Here is a 12,258-nt window from a genome sequence, read left to right as displayed (position 1 = left end):
GACCATTCTGCTCCACAAGTGAGAGACTGATTCACGTGTACGATTCCGTTCAAAACAATTATAATAAAATATATGATGGCAAATGCCAACCATTGATTTCTTAAAATGTACAGAGTGATCAGAGTGCAAGTCTCTTACCCTCTTGCCATACAATAGATGTTAATGAATTGTTCTCTGTTATTATTGCATGTGCTAATATACATCTAAATCATGGCTGATGAGTCCACTTACAACATGGAGGAACGGATAGTAATGAGTACGTAGGGTCATGAACAACCACAAACAGGAAAATCAATGAGAGATATTCAGCATGATTTCAATGTAAGGTTTTAGAAACCTTCCCCTCCAAAATCAACAATTTTATGGTGAGAGGGAAAGCTCTTTTCACCTGGATGCATAAAAATTAAGCCCCGCTAGGACGACCAACAACACGACTGAAAATGCGTGGAGGCTGCAGCGTCTGTCGAACGTTCACCAAAAATGTCCGTTCGTGGTCACAGAAATTGGGTGTTTCATACCCGACATTACAAAAGCATATGACGAAGAATTTGCAGTTAAAAGCCAGCTGAAAAGTTTTGTTTGTAAACGAATTTTGTGACAGCGCCATGCAAAAGCGTCATCAGGCTTGTGAGCGAATGCTCGATGTCTTTACAACTTTTCCTTCAAAGGTGAAAGTATTTTTCTCGGACGAGTGTGCAATGTATCGCAGTACAAAAGCCAGAAACGTTGATTTCTGGAGTAAACAAAGCTTACATTTTGATGAAGAACTTGAACAGAACCCACTACATGTCGTTATCTGGGTTGTAATGTCTGCAACTCACTAGGTAAGTCTATATTTCTTTAACGGTGTTGTGAATCACTTGCGTATCTCACCATGTTACATGAAACTTTTGTTCCATATCTGAAAGATCAGGAACTATTCGGTTATGTATGGTTCCAGCAGGATGGAGCACCAGCTCATTATTCTATTGCTAGAGAATATCTCAATGAGGTATCCTGATAAATAGATTGGACGTGGTTCTGTCCATTTGCCTGCACCTTTGGAGTGGCCACCCCGAATTGCTGATCTGTCATCTTGCGACAATGCACTATGGGGGTTCATAAAACAAATAGTTTCTCCCACACATTAGAAATAGTTGACGAACTAAAGGATGCTGTTTGACGTGGATTTACTGCCATCACACCAGCAATGTTGAGGAGAATTTCACATCGTACATGGAGAAGCATACTCTGTTATGAAAACGACGGTGTACATACAGATACTTTGGAAAAATAGTAAAGAAGAGTCACACTACCTCGAACTTGTCCTCTGCATAATCCCACATTAATACAATGTGACCATCTATGAATATGTGGTAATGGGATTTTTTTGTTAACTCTGTAGATATTTAGAATGTTTAATTTCAACTTGAGTACTAATAATAAATAAGTTAACTCTTACACAAAACGTAAAACAATTGAAATATACAACGCTGTATCATAGCACAAAGTGAACAAAACTTTACCATTCTTCATTTTTTCAGGTTTTAAAATATTGGATGCCAAAGAGGAAACTAGGTTTAAGTCATCTTGATCTTGCCAATTGCTTTGAAATTCTACATAAAGAAGAGCAAGATGTATCTTTTCCCTCTCAAGAAGGTAAGCTTTCTCTTTCTCTTTGTTTATTTATAGACATTCCCTCTACTTCCATTAAATGTCAAATTTTGGTTTCGATTACAAGGGGTACAAGTTTTACGTATGTTTTAAAAATTATATTCTCAAGGATCTCAGTGCTATATTGATATGTTTCTATTAATGGTTTGGTAATTTGTCTTGGTCCCTTCTAATCAAAGGGCTATCTTGCATGTACTTTATAAAATGTGGTCTCGAGTTCGATTATTGGAATGCAATAGAATTCTGGTGTTTGCCCACCGTTGTGAAGCAATTGGGGTCATTGGATTAAGAGGTTATGAACTCCACTTCACCCTATACGGAATGATAATGACGAAGGGATGCAAAGGGCTGACCACACACTAGGTAAAATTCGTCTAGTTGGTCATAATACTTCATGGGTTGAAAAGTTAATTAGAAAAAAGTAGTGGTTATAATCCATTCAGCTATATTACAAATTGGTTGCGTTGGATGTAGCGCCTCTGCCACCATCGAGGCTATATGAGAGGTGGACCTACAACTTAATGTGGGATTATGTATATATATAATATGTAATGTAACCAATGAATGAGCCAAGATCACGTGTACTACGTTATAAAGTCAGTTTATGTTCAGGAAACAGACTAAAGTGCTTAGTCCGTCAAGAGGAAGGGTATTGTTGAACAGGGAGCCAGGAGCAGATGGGCTTCTGGGGGGCGGGGGCGGTGGGTTTTATACTGCTACTTTGAGCTACTTTGAAGAGCGCCAAACTGTGGGACGGGTTTTATTTATATATATAAATAAGAAAGATTGCTCTTCTGGGGAGGGAGATGATCTCTCCGATCGCCGCCCCCTGGATCCGCCACTGCAGAGAGCGTGAAAGTGCATCATAGACAAAACATATTTGTAAGTGATTATCCTTTACGAGTTTAAACTGAAACATTCTGCCCACCTAGCTGCGAAAAACATTAACAGTAAATTTTGGTGCCAGTGACTCAGCTTTGAAAAATGAGGTCTGCGGCAAGCGATCAACTGGATGATGTGACGAGTTCCTCAGCAATATCGTGAAAATATTAGTACCATTGCAGACGAATTAGACATACATTCTACCACTGTCGTTTGGCGGTTCCCCACAATCGGTAAGGTGAAACCGTTAGACTCATGAGTGCCATATGAGTTGACATTGGACGACAAGAATCCTCATCTGGATGTGAATAGTTCTCTGAATGTATTGAATAACCGGAAAGGCTTCCTGCATCGGAGAGTTAATTGGATCTTGGATGAGAAATGGATCAGCTATGGCAATCATACAGGGTCAGGACTGGTTGGATCGTGATCAACGTCCAAACTGACTTCTCCACCCGCAGCTTCTGATGCTGGAATGGGAATTTATGTAAGAGGAATTCATGTTTTCTCTATTGAGGCGAGAACATCACTGCGAAGTTTATATTAAACTACATGAAATTTACCGATAGTTCTATCGCACCAACTCAGTACAAATATACTGTAGGTATATGTCTGTAAGTATGTATGTGACATCTGTCAACAATGCAGTAGGTCTATTTACATGGTAAAATTTTGTTTGCATCATCTTCAAAACAGATATTTTGATGTTGTTTCCATATTTGCGTGGTTAAATATGATTTATAAGAAAAAAAATATTCCAAAGAATTAATAGAATGTAAAACATCTGGTAGAATGTAAAACATGTTCACATATCTTAACGGGTTTAGCTATCCGTTAGGTTATGAAGAAACAAAAGAAATATACTGGATTTTCTAGTTTTAATCAATAATTAATTTTGTTCTATATTTTTAGTTCTAGTTTTCTTCCATAATTGTGAGGAAAGCATCTCGGTGGTATAGAACTCTCTTCTGAATGGAAGTGTCGTACTTTAATCTTGGGCTGTGTATGTGTAAGTTGATGACAGTATGCCTGCGGTTTCTCCCGTTTTTCTACCTTCTTACCATTTTTTTTCTAACTTATGCAGTTGCATCTATCACCAAAAAATGGTTATTCCATTTTCTTTCCGGAACATAGCTCGTTTCATGGAAAACATCTTGGGTAATATATTAAATGAATCATTATCATCTTATCGGTACTCAATCAATGATTTGTGTGAAGCAGTCCATAATGCATGGTCGCCTGCAAGCCTCTTCAGTGTTTCAAAGTTCATTTATCTGGTGTGTATACTGTACCCTAGGTCTTCCCCTAGCATTCTTTCTCTCTATAAGTTCTAGCAAATTTTCAATTAGTCCATCATGCCATAAGATATGTTCACAGCAGATAGCTGTACTTGTCACAACACTTTCAACGGAAAAGTTATTTTTTTCTCTCCAATTCTTCTCATTACACTGGTCCACAATGGATTTTTTACAGAAACCAAAGCAGCTGGTCTTTATAGATTTCGACGCGGTGAACACGAACATCACGGTTCGCGAACAAAATTGTCCCCTAGCTCAGGGTTACGAGTAAATTGGAAGTTTCACGTATATTGCTACCCTAATCAATAGGATATATACATTAATTGAACTTACCTAGTTTATACGTACCCTTTGTTTGACTTCCTCTTGTGGGTGGTATTTAAAGCATCTCTCTGTAGCATCCAGCAGAAATCAGCCAACGTAACAGTAGTCCACTGTCCAGTGTAGCGCTGTTCCATGATAGAAATGTTCTTGTGGAACTGCTCATCACTGAATGCACTCAGTTCTCTGGGAACACATCGAAGTGAGAGCAAAGGAAGTGCATCTTCAGCGCCATGTTGTAGGTAATGATCTTATAAAAATGAATGAGGTCGTTCACAAGGTTCCTGTAATTTTCGGCTCTCCTTTTCCCCAAGAACAATGTTATCACATTATGAAAACAGTGCCACGCATGCTTCAGAGGGTAGAATGGACTCGAAGTGTGTGTTCCGGCTGTAATTATAGATTTAGCATCATCGTTATCACTGCTTGATGGTGGTATAGTTTGGGGAGCAATTCTTTGCCATGAGTCATACATCAAATGACAGACAGATGTCAGGGTATTAAATATTCCTCTTCTTCTTGGCACTGACTTCTTTCCTAAAAGGAGGACCACCATGCAAAAATAGCAATCCGATGCATGATTTGTGGGTTCATGCCAAATAGCAGACACACCAAATTTGAGACGTTTTTACTATGCATCCAAGCATTCACTGTAAACGACCACGACGTGCAATACACGTGTGAAGCCCACGACTTATCTTGGTCTCCAACTTGACACCCGAAATACAAGGCATATGCTTGTTTTACTGCTTTAGTCAATGGTCCCTTTCTAGAACCACAAATAACATCTGCGCAAATGTAACAACATTTATCAATTTTATTACTGCAGGTGCAGGGCATTTTTTGAAAGCGTACAAGCGCACAATAACACAATCCTTTAATTTCAAAACTTCACATACATTCACTGCCACCGTCACGACAATCGTTTCGGTAACAAGTTAGTACAAGAACACACAGCCATGACAAGCAACAATTAAAATTGCATCAGGTTTCTACATTCGACAATGCTCACGTGACAGAATGGTCCGCACATGAGTCATAGTGCAAAACAATATTGCCAAATTTACTGGAAGCGTCCACACTCCCTAGCGATGAAGGAACTGTTGTCGCAATGCCTTTCTATATAGCTTTTATAATGGGACATATAGCTTTTATAACTGTAACTGTGAAACGTAAACACTTTATTTACTTGTAACCCTGAGCTAGGAGACAATTTAAACCATGATATTCTTGTTTCGCGCATCGAAATCTATAAAGCATGGCTACTTTCATTTCTGTGAAAAATAAAAAGTGAAAATTTATGGATCAGTGTCTTGAAGTCTTGAATTGTTACTTTGTCAATCCTAGGAATTTTCAAAACACGTTTGTCGGTAGCATCGGATTTCAAAGGATGTTATGTATTTCTTATTTGTTTGGCCACGCGTCCAGGTCTCGCTGCCATATAAAAATACACTCTGAACAAAAGTAGTTAACAAGCGCTTGCGAATTCTCATATCAATATTATAGCAAATAAGTATATTCCGTATGTTGTTGAAGGTTAATTAGCTTGGTTTATTCTGCAGCAACCTCCACCTTGAATCTTACATTCAGTATTATCTTACAAGATACGTAAAAGTTGACACATTCTCTAACTTCTCTTCATCAATAAAATATCTTACCTTTGTTTTATTCTTAGCTGCTACCATTACCTTTGTCTTAGAGGCATTGATCTTCATATTATATTTTTTGAGTATTTGATCCATTATATTAAGCTTGGCTTCCAACTCTTGCTCACTTTCAGCTATCTCTTCCTCTTCTGACTCCAAATTGATCATTTGTTTCCTTCGATTCTCCGTAGAACGATTGCCATTAGTATTTTCGACGCGTGAATTACTAAGATCAGAGTTCTGTATGTTCACATTTAATAGCTTTCTTTCTTTCTTTCTTTCTTTTTTTCTTTCTCTTTTTTTTTTCGTAATGGTACAGTAACACATTTCTGAAGTTGTGCTATCTCATATATGCTTTGCACCAGCCCAAAACAGCTCACTAGTAATTGAAAACCTGAGGACTTGATAAATTCTATGAAACCTTATCAACATTAGGAGCAGAATTTTTTAATTTACTGTTGCTATGGAATAAACCGTGTAATGCTTCTGTGGACCATTTAAGTCAGAAATAAGTTTTCTTTGTATAATACATTTATTGAGTGCTGAATTTAGATAAATCACAGAGAAGATGAAGATTACTCTGAGCTGACACATTTCCCGATTTTCTTTCTTTCTTTTTTCCCCTTTAATTTAATATACTTTTGCATGTAAGCCAATGTGTTAACTAATATTACTAAATACTTCTTAGCATACTTTCGTGTTCTGTGGTAAAATTCTAGAAATCATGGGTTCAATTTTGTGAAATGGTACAGTTGATTTCATCATCATAATTATGCTCTAAAGGTTGTAAACGTCAAATATAAAACTTCGAAAAATAAATAGTTTCACAATCTGTATTGCTTCTACCTCTGACTTTTAAAACAGGTCCCGTTGCTCTAAATTTACGAAGTCTTTCCGTAAAAAGTCTGAATTCAACATCTCAATTACGTGTTTCATTTTGATGAACTCATCAGTTTTAAATTACACTGAATGGTTCAAAAAATTACATATTCTTCAAACATTGAATTATCAAAGCAAAAGACGTATTGGGAAGTGCGAAAGAAGCCGAGAAGCGACGAAGAAGAGAATAACCTACATACACCAATTTTTATTTATTTATTTATTCCAAAGTTCAATATGATTAAGGCTTTGTTGCTTAATGACTCTTCCAAGAAGAATTAATTGATCTGACCTACTTAAAACTGATCTTTGTACTTACAATATTTGAGTTCTTTGAAAATATCAATATTTCAGTATCTATATTACTAAATAGATAATAATCATAGGGAGAAAGGTCTAGTGAATATAGTGGATTGTCCATGCATTGAAACTACAGATCCTATGAAAAACATTTGTTCGCTAAAAAATAAATTTATCTTTCACCCTCTTTAAACGAGTTTTTAGTGTTCTCCAGCACGTTTTAAAATATAATCTGCATTAGTTCTTTGACCCTGCTGATGATAGACTGTATTTGGTAACAAAATACTGTCGCTACTTTACAACAAATAAAATAATAAATATTATAATACGTATAATAAGTAAGTACACATTTATTTATTTTCTGTTTTACATTTACACTATAATAAGTTATTAATATAGAAATATATAGCGTGGATTAAGAATAGGTTCGTGTTGTTTCCACTTGTTTCTTATTACAAATGTAATTAGTATTATCAATATTTCGCGAGCTAAATCTATTTCTTTTCAATTTTCAGATCACTAAGGGTATGCAGAATTGATTTTAGGATACGTAGCTTTGATTAAATAGGGTGGTTGGATCAATGGGTGGGTGGGGATAGTGTACCATCAATCTTCAGAGACTTCAAAGGGTCAAAGGTGAAGATTGATGGTGGCTGGATTGACAGACAGGGGAACAGGCAGTGGAAGGAGGCGTTTGGGCCGCTGGGCAGACGGTCGGATGTAGTTACGTCTTTTTTTTTTTTTTAATCTGCGCTTTACATATTGATCTTTTTTTTTTCTTGGGTGGCATTAGATTGGGTGCGTGGGATGTCTTACAGAGGCAATGCCACTAAAGTCTAGAGACATCCCAATTAAGAGGCAGACCGGTATTACTCTGACACACACACATTTATACGTAGACATATAAACGTACGACACCACTTCCAAGCACGCATACACATGTACATACGTATGAATAAATTAAACTACACACACCTTCAGTTACATCACTAACACTCTCACCGCACACAAATATTAGATAGATAGATAGATAGATAGATAGATAGATAGATAGATAGATAGATAGATAGATAGATAGATAGATAGATAGATAGATAGATAGATAGATATGTAGGTAGGTAGATAGATAAATTGATTGATTGATACATTTCGGCGCGAGAGGCCCGAGTTCGTTTCCTGGCGAGAGCTTCCATGTTAAGCTTGGAGGCTCACGTTTCATATAGCCTCAATGCTGAAAGGGGCCCTCTAAACTCGAAATATCCAACAGACACACACACCTGATATGTGACACACACATTCATTATGTCATTCCTAGACAACTACATTCACTGACGAAACTCAAAAATCATAGAAGATACTTGTTAACTGAATCCTAAGGACATCCAAATAAAGTATCCTAATTTTTTTATGAATGTATATTACAGTTTCTTGCCAACAATTTTCCAACATAAATATAATTTCAATAGTGTCTACGTTATTTCTCTTTGCAAATCTCCTTCTGATAGTTTTCCACTTGATTCCTAACATTCCTAAAACTGTACAACGACACAGTTTAATTTACATAACAGAGAGAAATGGTGTAAATTATTCTTCATTTCCACCCACCAAATTCCACAAACCATGATTTAAATCCTAACCTATTTTGGCCTTAATTTGAACTTCGCAAACATAGCCGTAATTCCACTCCACCAAACTTTCTCTGTTATTCCTATCATGTTTCTAATGTGCATTTGTCCCCCCTTCTTTATCTACCTAGGTATTCTATACTTCATCTTTCCTATAATTGTTTTCTTCATTCTCTCTGTACGATTTTCACTGCTAGTGTTCTTTCATTTCACTTTCTTCGAAAATTCTTTTTCCATAATTTATTTTTCAGCCCTTTTTATCCTTAAATTTTCATCATATTTTCCTTTTAATAATAATATTGATTTCCACAGCTGTTTATCAGATTTCCTTCCCGCTCTTTCTTCATTGTCAATATTGTGTTCTTTTCTAGCTATTCGTCTCCTTTACTCTGACATTTGCCATAAATCAAAAGTTGTGTTGGAAATAAAATATTGACGATATGATAAAATGCACTTTGATACACTTCAATATTATAGAGCTTATTTTTAAATTTTTACAACTGGTATGCTTTTTTTTAAGTTTTAAATTCATTACCAGTATGCCGTACCGATTCATACCGATCCAGTTTGATTAATGCCTCAATCATCTCATATCATAATTCTGACTTCATATGTTTCTACACATCTACTTATTTACTACGCATATTGACACATGTTTCATGAACAAACGTACATCTCATGTTTTCTTATCTTTTTTCCTTTTTTAATAACTGATAATATATGAAATATGGATTCATAGCTTAACAAGGAATCGGAGTCACATGATCTCCCACCGATAGTAGAACCAGGGTCTCTCGCACCAAACACACAAAAATATTATTCATACACAAACACGTTTTTCCAAGTTTTTTTTAGTTTAACGTCCCACGATTATGCAGCGATGATGATAAAGGTGGAATGACGAAAGTGAGAGAAAACGAAAAAACGAGAAAAACCATGCACACGGTGTTTGTTCACCACAGTATTTACTTAGCGGGATTTGGAATTGAACCATGGTCATCTTGCGCCTGAGGTGAGCGCTCTACCACTAAGCCACAGCACTCTACTTTTAAAACATACACAAGTACACTACACTGACATTTCCAACTACGCACACTCTAGCTCTTTAGATCGTAAGTAAGAGGGAATACCCAAACCAACCAGAATTGCCATACAATACGTACAGGGTTTTGTGGTTACGAAACGCACGTCACTAACCAAGTGGTGTCACATCAATATGAAGTTGGAAATGTTTATCATTGGTGCTGCTTTGTATGTGTTCCTACTCTTAGCATCCAAAGATTATTGTGATTTATCACTACGAGGAATGAAGAGAGTACATGAAATTTTAATTTTTGTTGGAGAAAGTTGCAGCTTTAAATGAATCACAAGTTTGCAAGTGTTTCCCGGTTCAAAAGTTATTTCAATTGAAGATTCGCCACGACTTAAACTCTTTCTGTGCCTGTATGAGCACCGAGGCCCAACTGTGGCTGGCTCCAGTTCTATTCCACAATCTTAAAAATTAGCTGGCAGGTACTCCATGGCAAATGTGCTCAGTGGTCTTTTGATTATCTTCATTAATAGCCTGTCGATTGTTTCATCTCTTTCTCATTTCAGCACGACCAAGTAGTGGTAGGTACGAGGTTTGAAAGTAGGTACGAAAAGTATCCGACTTCTATTCATTGGGTGATATCAATAAAACGGAGAAGTTACTCATTACGCCCAATTTTGAAGTAGTTACTCGCATTGGTATCAATAAAAAGAGAACTGAGCATTAGTCGTCTCGGCTGACCTCGAAGAAGCCCCGCCCTTTTGAAGTAACCACACCTCTATTCTCGAGCCGAGTAACTACTGCGCGTTTGATATCAATAAAAATCAAAGACTCTTCTGTGATGCTAGTAACTTCTCCAAATTTGTGGAGCAAGCTAAATAGGTGACTCCGTGCGAAATATGGCAGAGTATATGATTGTTTTACTACGTAGAAAAACTTATAAACTGCATAGAAATGTTGGAAATGGAGATTACAAAAAGCATTATAAGTTTATGAAAGAAAATGTAGAGTGGTTAGCACAACATTTTTTAAGGAGAATCAACCGAAATTCCGGGTGGTGGACTACGTAATGATGAAAAGATGCGGGTTTTCTTCAAGGGCGCCGATCCTGTGGGGGCCCGGGCCCCCCAAAGCTCATGTGGGCCCCCTATTGTATTTATGAATATACAATATTTGGCATAATTAGAATGCAATTTGTCTTAAAATCTTGATATATATACCTTCTGCATCTGAATGCCCCCCCCCCCAATTTACAGAGAAATCGGTGCCCTTGGTTTTCTTGCGTACGTGAGTGATCCGGGATTTCAGGTCGGAATGTCAGGGGATTCTGGTGTGGCTCAAAGTACTGTCTATGACTACCTGAAAATGGATTGTTTCCGGAAGTGTGCGTAATATGCAAACAGCAAAGGCAGAGTGGCAAGAACAATATACATTTCCGGGTGCTATCGGAGCACTTGACTACACACAAGTGGCATTAAAGAAACCTAGTATTTTGGAGAGTGATACGTTAATAGGAAGAGCTATTTCGTGGCTAAGCGGTTAGCGTACATGCCTTTGGCATAGGAGACCCGCGTTCGATTCCCGGCAGGAGCTCATCTGGTTCGGATTCCACGTTAATCAGTGGGTTCTGTCTCATATAGGCACACTGCTGAAAAGGACGTTAAACTAATAATCAACTCAACTCAACATTGATAGAAAGGGTGTATATATGAGAATGTATTTTGTTTATGTCAAGGCGAAAGGGACACGTATGGTGTGGCAAACGCAATCAGATGGACGTGATTTATGACGTGGGTGGCTGGACTTTTTTAAAAAGAAAACAAAGGAGCCAAGTGTCTGATTTCGTTCTTAAAGCCAAACAATCTACAAAGACCTAGGACAACACGTGATATGCGCTTGTCGCGTTAATCTTGATATTGCTGGATTCCAATCAACATCCATCAGCTCATATAGGTTCATTCCCATCGTTTCAGTATTACTTTCTTCTTTCCCGTTTTTTTTTATTTTTTCTCCTTTTTTATTTTTGTTTTATTCTCGCTCGAATATTAAAGATTCTCTTTTGAATTTGTGTCTCAGTCGTAGATGTATTTGATATTTCGTTGCATTTCACTGTAATTACTTTCAAAGTTTCGGCTTTCCTTCGTTTACTTTCTGGTAGCTGTGACTTTGAAAGTACCACTGGAAACTCTTTTACAATATCCATAAATGCACTTTGATTGAAGCTGTCGTTGCTACTTGCCAGTTTCATGGCTTTTAAGATACTACGCCATAAGTTAAAAACAACGAAATGACTGCGCGATGAATGGGAGAAAAGAGTAATCACTTCTTTTATTGATACGACTCAGTGCTACGTGCAGAGGAAGCGCGAGTAAACGTTCATAAATCTGGAGCAGACTAGACCTGAGTAGTGGCTTGTTTTATTGATACGAAATTGAGGGAGGAGATTACTCCAGCTGTAGTTACTCCGTTTCTCGAGCAGGACTTCTCAGGAGTAGTTACTTATTTTTATTGATATCACCCATTATGTATTCACGTATTTCTCTCAAATATATTTACTTCCTTTAATTCTGTCCTTCCGCCTGTACGGTTTCTTCTCCATCTCGTCCAAAGTTCATATATTATTT

Source organism: Thermobia domestica, chromosome 11, assembly GCF_964235325.1.
Source record: "Thermobia domestica chromosome 11, izTheDome1.hap1.1, whole genome shotgun sequence".
Classification (NCBI taxonomy): domain Eukaryota; kingdom Metazoa; phylum Arthropoda; class Insecta; order Zygentoma; family Lepismatidae; genus Thermobia; species Thermobia domestica.
This window is presented reverse-complemented; position numbering follows the sequence as displayed.